This window comes from Eptesicus fuscus, chromosome 14 (assembly GCF_027574615.1).
Source record: "Eptesicus fuscus isolate TK198812 chromosome 14, DD_ASM_mEF_20220401, whole genome shotgun sequence".
In the NCBI taxonomy this organism is placed as follows: Eukaryota; Metazoa; Chordata; class Mammalia; order Chiroptera; family Vespertilionidae; genus Eptesicus; species Eptesicus fuscus.
The window spans coordinates 78322244-78332332 of NC_072486.1; the positions used below are offsets into that span (position 1 = coordinate 78322244).

At 44.5% G+C, this 10089-nt stretch overlaps 1 pseudogene; it reads right to left on the reverse strand.

The window, feature by feature from the left end:
* Positions 1-1256: 1256 nt before the first annotated feature.
* Positions 1257-6428, reverse strand: LOC103304295 (GTPase IMAP family member 6-like; annotated as a pseudogene).
* Positions 6429-10089: the final 3661 nt, after the last annotated feature.

Below are 10089 nucleotides of genomic sequence, written 5' to 3' on the forward strand. Positions count from 1 at the left end.
GGCTCTTTGTAACATTACATGGCACTGCCTTTTCAGAGGCCAGGCCAGGACCAACACCACTGTCTTCTAGTCCTGGTCCATCTCATTTCCCAAGGCCCCTGTCTTCTGGAGCAGCCCTTCACAAAGACCCAACTGACACATACTCCTCCCATCACCAGGCAGGATACTCCCTACAATGTTCACGTCACTCACCTACCACCTTTGCAGGTTCCCTTTCTTCTCTGCCTTCCTCCATCTATTTAACACCCACACATACCTTACTTGGAACCCCACTACACATCCATACATTGACCTCATGCACACCTCTCCCCACTGTCAAGGAGAAGGGAAGGGGTTGCAGGTAAGGCTGAAAGTCATCTTTGTTTTCCACAATCAGAAGGCAGACATATGAGAAGTGACCCTAATTAGAACAACCCTAATCTACATCAGCTTTAGGGAAGTGTTCCTCTTCTGCCCAAGCCCCTTGGTACATCCTGAGGCCTCCATGTCCTTGCCAGGTCTAAGGGCCACCTTCCTGACTAGGCCTGGCTCCTTGGATAACCCACCCCACTTTTCTCCTCATTCCTACCAGGAAGGTCCCACAGGGCTCATTTGTTGTGATTCAATGGCGTCTTTCAGAGGTGAATAAAAGGATTCCTCCTTCCTGATTCTCTCTTTCTACTTGCTTTCCCCAATGAGCCAAGCAGCTGTCCTTCTCATGTCTGAGCTATTATTATGTCCTGGCCCACTACACACAGTAGGTAACTTAAAGACTCACTATGCCTGCCCCTTTGTGGGCAAGGACATAGTCCAGGAGGTGTGAAGTCACCTGACCAACATCCCACACTGATTGACTATCATCATTTAAGGAGTGACTCCAGTGACCAGGATGCTGTGAGGGGGGGGGGGGGGAGCCGGGGGGGGAGGAGGTGTTTACACGGAAGAAAGAGAATGATATACCCTCCGGAAATTTAGTTCTATGAGGGTAAAGATAAGAACTTCAAGAAATGCAATGCTAATGCAATGAGAGGTTCCGTATGAGAAAGCTGCTGGAGGCAGAGAGTATAGAGGAGGGAAGGTCCAGGTGCACTGAAAGATGCGATGAAGGACCTGGATGGGAGCTGAGCACCCAGGAACACACACTCTCTTACCATCTGGAGACTGGCATGGTCAGTGACCCATGGGATGGAGAGGACACGTGACTGGCTGGAAACTGGGCACAGGGCTTAAAGGAGCTCTTAAGAAACAGCTGTCCCTCAGTGGAGTCCAGCATATACTCAGATAGGTGCCCACTTCAGGAGACGTTTGTGAGATTCCTCAGATGCCTTCTGGATTCTGCACAGTCCCTCCAGCCAGGACTCCTCACTGGGCCCTTCCCCAGAGTCTTGCCCCTGGATTATCTGCCTTCCCTGCACATCTCTAAGCAGAAGGTTTTGCTGGGAGTACTGGTAAGCCTTGTTGCTGTAATGATGGCCTTCATTTTCCCACAGAACCCCCTCAATTTTGTCCATGAGCTCCTTCAGTTGGGACTCCTGCTCTGTCCCCTCTGCCCTGTTGTTGAAACTACAGTGGCACCTGGCACAAAACACATCCAGCTGGGCAAGCTCCCGGTTGTCAGTCTCTTGCACATACTCATCCAGAGAGCCACCATCCAGATCTTCCTTCCGGGTGAACTCCAGGATGGTATAGTCCCACTCCAAAGACTTCCTGGAGGCGCCTGACCACCAACTGGTCCTCCTTTGTGAACCTGCCTAGCTCTGTCACTAGGAGCACTGCGTGTGCCCCTGGGACAGAGAAGGCGATGGCTTCACAGGAGCTCCTACCTGCCACTTCCTGTGGACCTCCAGGGGACAAAAAATCAGGAGTGTCAATCACCTCAGTGATTCACGGCTCAATCTTGGCTCTCCATCTGGAAGGTCTTGGTCACTGGTCTATCACTGAGCTTAGACTGGAACACGTCCCGGCCAAGGATGCTGTTTCCTGTTGCATTTTTTCCACTTCTAGTTTTCCCCACCAGAATGAGCCTCAGCCTCTTTGGGCCTTGTTCCTTTTCCCTCAGATCTAGAAGCATCAAGAGAAAGCAGAGGTATTGGGGTTAGAGATTCACCCCTGGGTCTGCTCCATGACCTCAGGGCAGACTGTCCTCTGAGGAAGGACAGATTAACATCTGCCCCTGAGACCCTCCCTGGGCTCACATTCCATTCTTTTTAATTTTTTTTTATTGTGGTAAAATATACATAACCTAAAATCACTGTTTTCACTGTTTTTAGGTGTACAACTCAGTGACATTGAATACTTTCACATTGTTGTACAATCATTACACATCTCAAGACTTGGAGATGCAAACTAATATTTAAAAACCTAATGTTAAAATCACCCCAAACAGAAACTCTGTGGCAATGAAACAATAACTTATCATGCCTACCTTCCCCAAACACCTGCTAGCCACCATTCTACTTTCTGTCTCAGTGAATTTTACTATTCTAGGGACCTAGAATAAGTTTCTGCAAATTTGACCTTTTGTGTCTGGTTTATTTCACTTGACATAGTGTTTTCAAGGTTCACCCATACTGTAGCATGTGTCAGAATTTCCTTCTTTTTCAAGGTTGAAAAACACATTTTGTTTATTCTTATATGTGGACATGAGTTGTTCCCAATATACACTATTGTGAATAATGCTGCTATGAACATTAGTGTACACAAGACTATTTAAGTGCCTGCTTTGTCTTCTTTGGGGCATATACCCAGAAGTGAAAATGCTGGATCCTATGGTAGAATACCACATTTTATGTTCAGTTTTTGAAACTTCTTTTCATGGTCACCTGTTCTCACCAGATGGAAACCAGTCCTTCATGAATATGGCACTCTGAGCTTTCCTAGGTATCCCTGTGGGTCTGTGTTTACGTCTTGTCCCTGAAGTGACTGAACCACATCACCTCTTTCAGCTGTTCTAACAAGAAATATGGGGAGTATTGGATCTTTCAACCAGATCCCAGGCTCAACAGCACAGAGGCACACTGGGGTCACATTCTTTGTCTATATGCTTGAAATTTGGGCCAAATATTCCCACCCAGCTGAATATAGGAACTATTGGTCAAGAGAAGACTTAGCAATGCCAACTAATATTTAAAATCTAATGTTAAAATTTTATAAATGACTGGGGCTGAAGGACAGAAAGAGAATTCCATCTCCTGGCCTTTGAGGTCACAGACCCAGAGCACATAAAGAGGTCCCAAATGGCAGCTCTGGTTTCCAAGTCTGATCCACATTGAAGACATTGATGTGTCTTAATGACAGAGCCTAACTTTACCTCATAGAGACAGGATTAGCATCCTTAGCTGGTAGACACACCCACAAATTCTGACTGTTGACTTTGGCTCCTTCCAGCTTCTCCCACTTGGCTTTGAAAGGAATGAGTGAATGAGTGGGAGTTTCAAGGAAGCAAGGAAGGTGGAATGTTCATTCCTGCCCTCCCAGCCAAACTGAAGCTGGGTGAAGACAGTACCAACTCCCCTCTGGGCATGCCTGGAGCCAGTGCAAGCCAAGTACATCACTCAAATGCTAGAGAGTATTTTAAAAGTAATATTTAACTTTGATTGCCATGAGAAAGGGAAAAGTATGTGTTGGCGTGTTTATTAATACAGCTTGCTTCCAATGTCTTAGGTCATTGAAGTCCATATAGTATAAAAATTATTTGTGTTCAAATACATGATGAATCATAAATAATTTATCCTGGCCAGGAAAATGGATGGATTGCGAGCACTCCTAAACTCTGTCTCCCTGGGTTAAATGATGAATTTGAGCCCATGACTGTTAAGTACCTGACCCCAATGCAAGTGCTTTTGCGGGGAGAACCCCTTGAGAAGGGCCAGCCCATTTCTAAGGCAGCTGCTCACTCACGTGGTGCTTTGCAGCCTTTCTGACCCTCAGTGCTCCCACATCTGAACCATCAAGCACCTACATAGGGTTTGTTGAATTGCAAGCCCCCACCAAGGTGAGTACAGGTATCCCTGGGTAATTCCTGAGTATTTTCTCTGTATGTCTCTCTCTCTTCCCACCTTTCTCCCACTGTGCCTATTGGGGGCCTTTCCCTCTTATTAGGTGAGTTTAAGCAAGGCCCCCCATCTGAATGGGCTGCACTCTGCTGCCTCCCACTGCACATCACAGTCCATGTCCACACCTGCCTCAGGTTCAAGTACACTAGGAAGTCATTTTACCTCCAGACACATCATGTTTAGGATGCTGGGCCAGCGCTCCCGAGGGATTGTCTAGGAGAATCAGCTCAGATTCCTCTTCCTCCACCTAGAGAATATAGTATGTCTGATTTTTCAACTAGTTCAGGAGGCATCTGAATTTCTCTTGTCAGAAGGAAGTTTTTTACATTGCTTTGTGGAGAGGGTTATGGCTTTAGTGAGGAGAGGGGGGGGGACCCTGTTTCTTTCTCTCTCTCTCTCTCTCTCTCTCTCTCTCTCTCTCTCTCTCTCTCTCTCTCTCCTTTGATATCTTCATTGTGAGTTTAAGCAATTTCATGGAGAAGGTGCAGATGGCCTGCAGCCTGAGGAACGGATGGCGTTTGGATGGACAGAAGGTCCTGGAGCTGTCATGTGAGGAGGAGAAAGGAGCAGAGACACAGAAGCAGGTCTGACAGTGTCCTGGGAGCAGTGTGAGGATGTGTGGCCAGAGTGTTCAGGGTGGGAGCAGGACACTGTGGTGAGGGGCTGGCTGGGGCTGTAGTGGGGTCCTGGTGCCAGGATGATCCCTGAGGAAGGCCTGGCAGTGAGGATGGCAGAGGGCTGAGAGGTGGGTGGCCGGGTGCTGTGCTAGAAGGCCAATAGCCTCAGCACAGGAACTCATGGCTCCGGAACAATCCTGCTGAAGCCAGGAAACCTCAGGGCCCCCCTCCAAGGTCATACTACCTGAGCCTCAGTGTCCCCTAAGTGTGAATGCTGGACCTCAACTAGATGTCCTGTCATCCCTATAACATTCCAGCACATTTTACGACATTTTCTATTGCAAGTCCTAGCTTTTGCAAAGAGGGCCGTGTCACCCGCCAGAAACTCCCATCATCCTTCAGGTGAGAGGGCAGTGCACTGTTGCCACCCGCACCTCCTCACCTCAGGGACTAACATTGTTCCCTCTTCTAGGTGTCCATCCTGGTGTGTGAGTTTGGGAAGGAAAGTGCCAGACACGCAGGACACTTGGAGACGTTCACAGTCAGGGACCGTTTCCAGATGAAGACTCCAGAGTGTGGGGACACCTGACTCGCAGGCCCCTAGATCCAGCCCTGAACAGTGCCTCACACCTTTGCCGCACTCAGTGGTTTTGTCTCCAACATAGAACTCTGAGCAGATACATTGGCCTGATATGTTTCTCCGGAAGAAAGTGAGTTTCACAGAAGCATCGATCCCATATAAGCAGGGAGTTTGCCCAGGGCACAAGGCGTACAAAGTTCTCCTTTATAGTCACAGCCCTTTCTACTATACCACAAACACACACACTCACAACACACACACACACAACACTCACACAATATAACCACAACACACACATACACACAAACACACATACACAACACATGCATACACACAAACATAACACATACAGAAACATGACATATACCACTCACACATACACTCAAACACAGTGCACATACACCCACAGACAGAAACACAAATATACACAACAAACATACATACACACAAACATATACATAGAAACATGACACACCATCCACACATATACACTCAAACACAACACACACTCACAAATATACAAACATACATATACACAACACACAAACATGCACACAAACATAACACACAAAAACACAACATATACCACTCAATAATACACTCAAACACACATATACACATACTCACAAACATTCAAACACACAAATACGTATTTACCCAACACACATGCATACACACAAACACAATACTTACAAAAACACAACACACACCAGCCACACAAAGAGGGTGGGCCAAAAGTAGGTTTACAGTTATGAGTACACTAAACAGTTTATTCTTGTATTCCTTATTAATTATTGTATTATTTTCCATAAGAACAACTGTAAACCTACTTTTGCACCACCCAGTATACACTCAAACACGGTGCACACATATTTTACTCACAAATATATAAATACGCACAAGCTTAACACAATACACACAACTCACACACATACACTCACAAATACAACGCAAACATACGTACACAAAATATATACAACCATGACACACAAATACACACAACACACAGATATACTCAGAGACTTACCATGTGCTCCTGTGAGTTCTTGGCTTTTCCTTTTGGGGTCGACACATTGTAGGTGTCTGGGGGCCTTGACGGGAGGAAATCAAATAAAGCACTGTAGGCACTGAAACAGAAAGACAACATTGCTTATATTTTTTCAGCAAAATGTGACCAAAAGCTCAGCTGAGAATTGCTCTAGGAAAGCGGCTGTCTGCTGTGGTGGAGAAGCAGGAAGTGTGAGGGATCTCTGGGGCCAGGCCTTCCTGAGTGAGAACCTATGCTTTGTGCACTGTGCAGCCTTAGTGATATAAACAGGGAGAACAAGAGCACGAGACTGTTAATATTTTTATCCAACCAGCACACCCAGAATTTAGAGGCTGAACAAAAGGCAGCAGACCCTTCAGAAAATTTTATGACAGGGCAACAATTTTCAGCCTTTTTCATCTCATTGTACACATAAACTAATAACAAAAAAATATGTTTTGCCAATCTGACAAAAAAAAAACAAATAGGTGTCATTTTGATTCATTCACACCAGATGGCTATTATTGTGTTATCTACTGTCATTTTTTTTTTTATTTGACCGTCTAAGGCAGCGGTTCTCAACCTGTGGGTCGTTCGACCCCCAAAATGACCCTTTCACAGGGGTCACCTAAGACCATCAGAAAACATAGATATTTATATAACGATTCATAACAGTAGCAAAATTACAGTTATGAAGTAGCAACAAAAATAGTTTTATAGTTGGGGGTCACCACAACATGAGGAACTGTATTAAAGGGGTCGCAGCATTAGGAAGGTTGAGAAGCACTGGTCTAAGGCAGTGGTCAGCAAACTCATTAGTCAACAGAGCCAAATATCAACAGTACAACAATTGAAATTTCTTTTGAGAGTCAATTTTTTTTAACTTAAACTATATAGGTAGGTACATTGTTATTAATTTAATTAGGGTACTCCTAAGCTGGCCTTTGCTAAAAACTCAAGGGACCAAAGAGCCGCATGTGGCTTGCGAGCTGCAGTTTGCCGACCACTGGTCTAAGGGAATGCAGTCAGGGCCCCTGACTAAACAGCTAGCTGTTATATGTTTTAAAAGTTCTTGCGGCACGCCAGTTAAAAATTGCTGTGCTGGAAGAATTATTTTTTTTTAATTTTTTTTTTTACTAATCTCCCTTCTTTGAGAACAGCCCAATTCCTGCAACTATCCTATGCCTTCACCATTGCGACAGAAATTCGTTGTCTTTTTGCGTCCCCTAACTCATCCTTCCTTTAAATATTTTCTCTCAGGAAAAGGCCTTGGACTTGAACTGAAACGTCGGCTTTCCTGAGTCTTGAACTGAATGTTTTCAGGTGAGAACTGTACCACTGGCTCTCCTGGGTCTCTGGTGTGCAGACTAGAATTTGCAACTATTAATTCCATATTCAGATGGGCCAATTCCTTATAATAAATCATGTGAGCCAATTTTTTATAATAAATAAATATTCTTTATAATAAAGAAATATCTTCATATATGTGTGTGTACATAAACACACACACACACCACACATCCTGTGTCTAACATTTCCAAAATCTGTATCATATCTGAGTGCCTCTAATATTTGCTTTGTGTCTTCAGACTGTGTTTTTTCCCTGCCTATTTGGAAGTGATACATCAGATATTAGGAACTAAAGTGAATAGGCCTGTAGAATTTTGTTCTCACCTATTGTCTGTGGGTTTCCCTAAGGACCCCCTTTTTTGGAGCATTGAAAACTTTATTAAATTTTTTTCAGTTACAGTTGACATTCAATATTATATTAGTTACAGGTGTGCAGCATAGTGATTAAACACCTGTATACCTTACGACGTGATCCAGTACCCACCTGGCACCATACATACTTATTACAATATTCTCTATGCTGTGCTTTTCATCCCTGTGACTACTTTGTAACTGCCAATTTGTACTTCTTAAAGGACTCCTTCTTAAATACAGTCTGTCCCTCATAGTTCTGCAGCTTCAATTTACTATTGCCATCCCAGAGCCCTGTCGATGTGGTGGTCAGGCGAGAGGGAGGGGCAGCGTGGTCTTGGAGTTAAATCACCCTCTTAGTGGGTCTGTGTCCTGGGGCTGTGATCATCACAGTTTGTTGTTTTTTTGCTTTCCCTTCCCCTTACCCCTTTAAAGTGACACAGCCAAATATGATTACTTCCTGGATTTTCCTCCTCGTTTTATTACAGTCTTTTTTTCCCCCTGTGCCTTGGCCTTGAAGGACCCCCTCAGTTACTTGAATGCTTCATCTTGTCTTTTTCCTCTGGAACAGCTGTGAAGAGATGGAATCAAAATGTTCCTCAGGGAGTGTATTCTATCATAAAAAGATTCTGATAAAGATTTTGAAGGTTTAATGAAGTTTGGAGGTTTAAAATGTTCACCATTAACACTATTTGAAATGTTTTGTTCTGCAGGAAATACAATCATGTGTCGCATAACGACATTTCAGTCGATGAGAAATAGCACATACAATGGTGGTCCCACAGGATTACACTGGAAGTGAAAAAGTTTTATCACGTAATGATGTCATAGCTGTTGTGACATTGTAGCTGTTGTGATGTCCTTGCTATTGTAACATTGTAGTGCACGCATTACTGATGTGTTTCTGGTGATGCTGGTGTAAACACACTCACTGCACTGCATATGAAAGGACAGTGTGCCATACATATACTGTACCTTTCCCATGTTTAGCTACGTAAGTAGTTATGTCCTATATAATAAAGAGGTAATATGCAAATTGACCATCACTCCAACACATAAGATGGCCACTCCCATGTGGTCAAAGAGGCCCGCCACAAGATGGCTGGCAGGGGAGGGCAGTTGTGGGTGATCAAGCCAGCAGGGGAGGGCAGTTGGGAGGGACCAGGCCTGCAAAGGAGGGCAGTTGAGGGTAATCAGGCCTACAGGGGAGGACAGCTAGGGGTAACCAGGCCTGAAGGGGAGGACAGTTGGGGGGCGGGGGGACCCAGGCCTGCAGGGAGGACAGTTAGGGGCAACCAATCCAGCAGGGGAGGCCAGTTAGGGGCAATCTGGCCAGCAGGGCAGCAGTTAGGCGTTGATTAGGCTGGCAGGGGAGTGGTTAGGGGGTGATCAGGCTGTCAGGAAGGTGAGTGCTTTGGAGCCAGCAGTCCTGGATTGTGAGAGGGATGTCCCAGATTGGGGAGGGTGCAGGCTGGGCTGAGGGACACACCTCCCCCCCACCACCACCCCCCATGCATGAATTTTGTGCACCAGGCCTCTAGTTAATTGCCTACAGTATTCAGTACAGTAACGTGTTGTACAGGCTTGTAGCCCAGAAGTAATAGGCTATACCATATAGCCTAAGGGTGTAGTAGGCTGACCATCTAGGTTTGTATAAGTGCATGCTATGATGTTTGCACAATGAGAAAATAACCTAAGGATGCATTTCTCATAATGGATCCCTGTCATTAAGCGATGCATGACTGTATATAATAAAACCATTACAGACAATGAAATTGCATGCATATGAAACATAAAGATGTGTGTAAAATTATCACCACCAATGAAATCAAGAGAATTAACTGATAAGTTTTCTGATAAGAAATGTGATGGGTACAACATTAAATGAAAACAATAAAAGTTAACTAACATACAAACAATAGCCAATTAGACACAACTTGTGATTTTTTTTTTAAAGTAACAAAAATAAAATGCCTAAGAATGAACCTAAAATTGTGTAAAAAAAATCTATATAGAGAAAACTTTAAGAAATTTCTGAGGATATGGAGCAGAACTCTCACATAATGTTTTTGAAAGTGTACATAGGCAGGATCACTTTGGGAAACTCCAGGTAGTATCTAGGAATCTGTG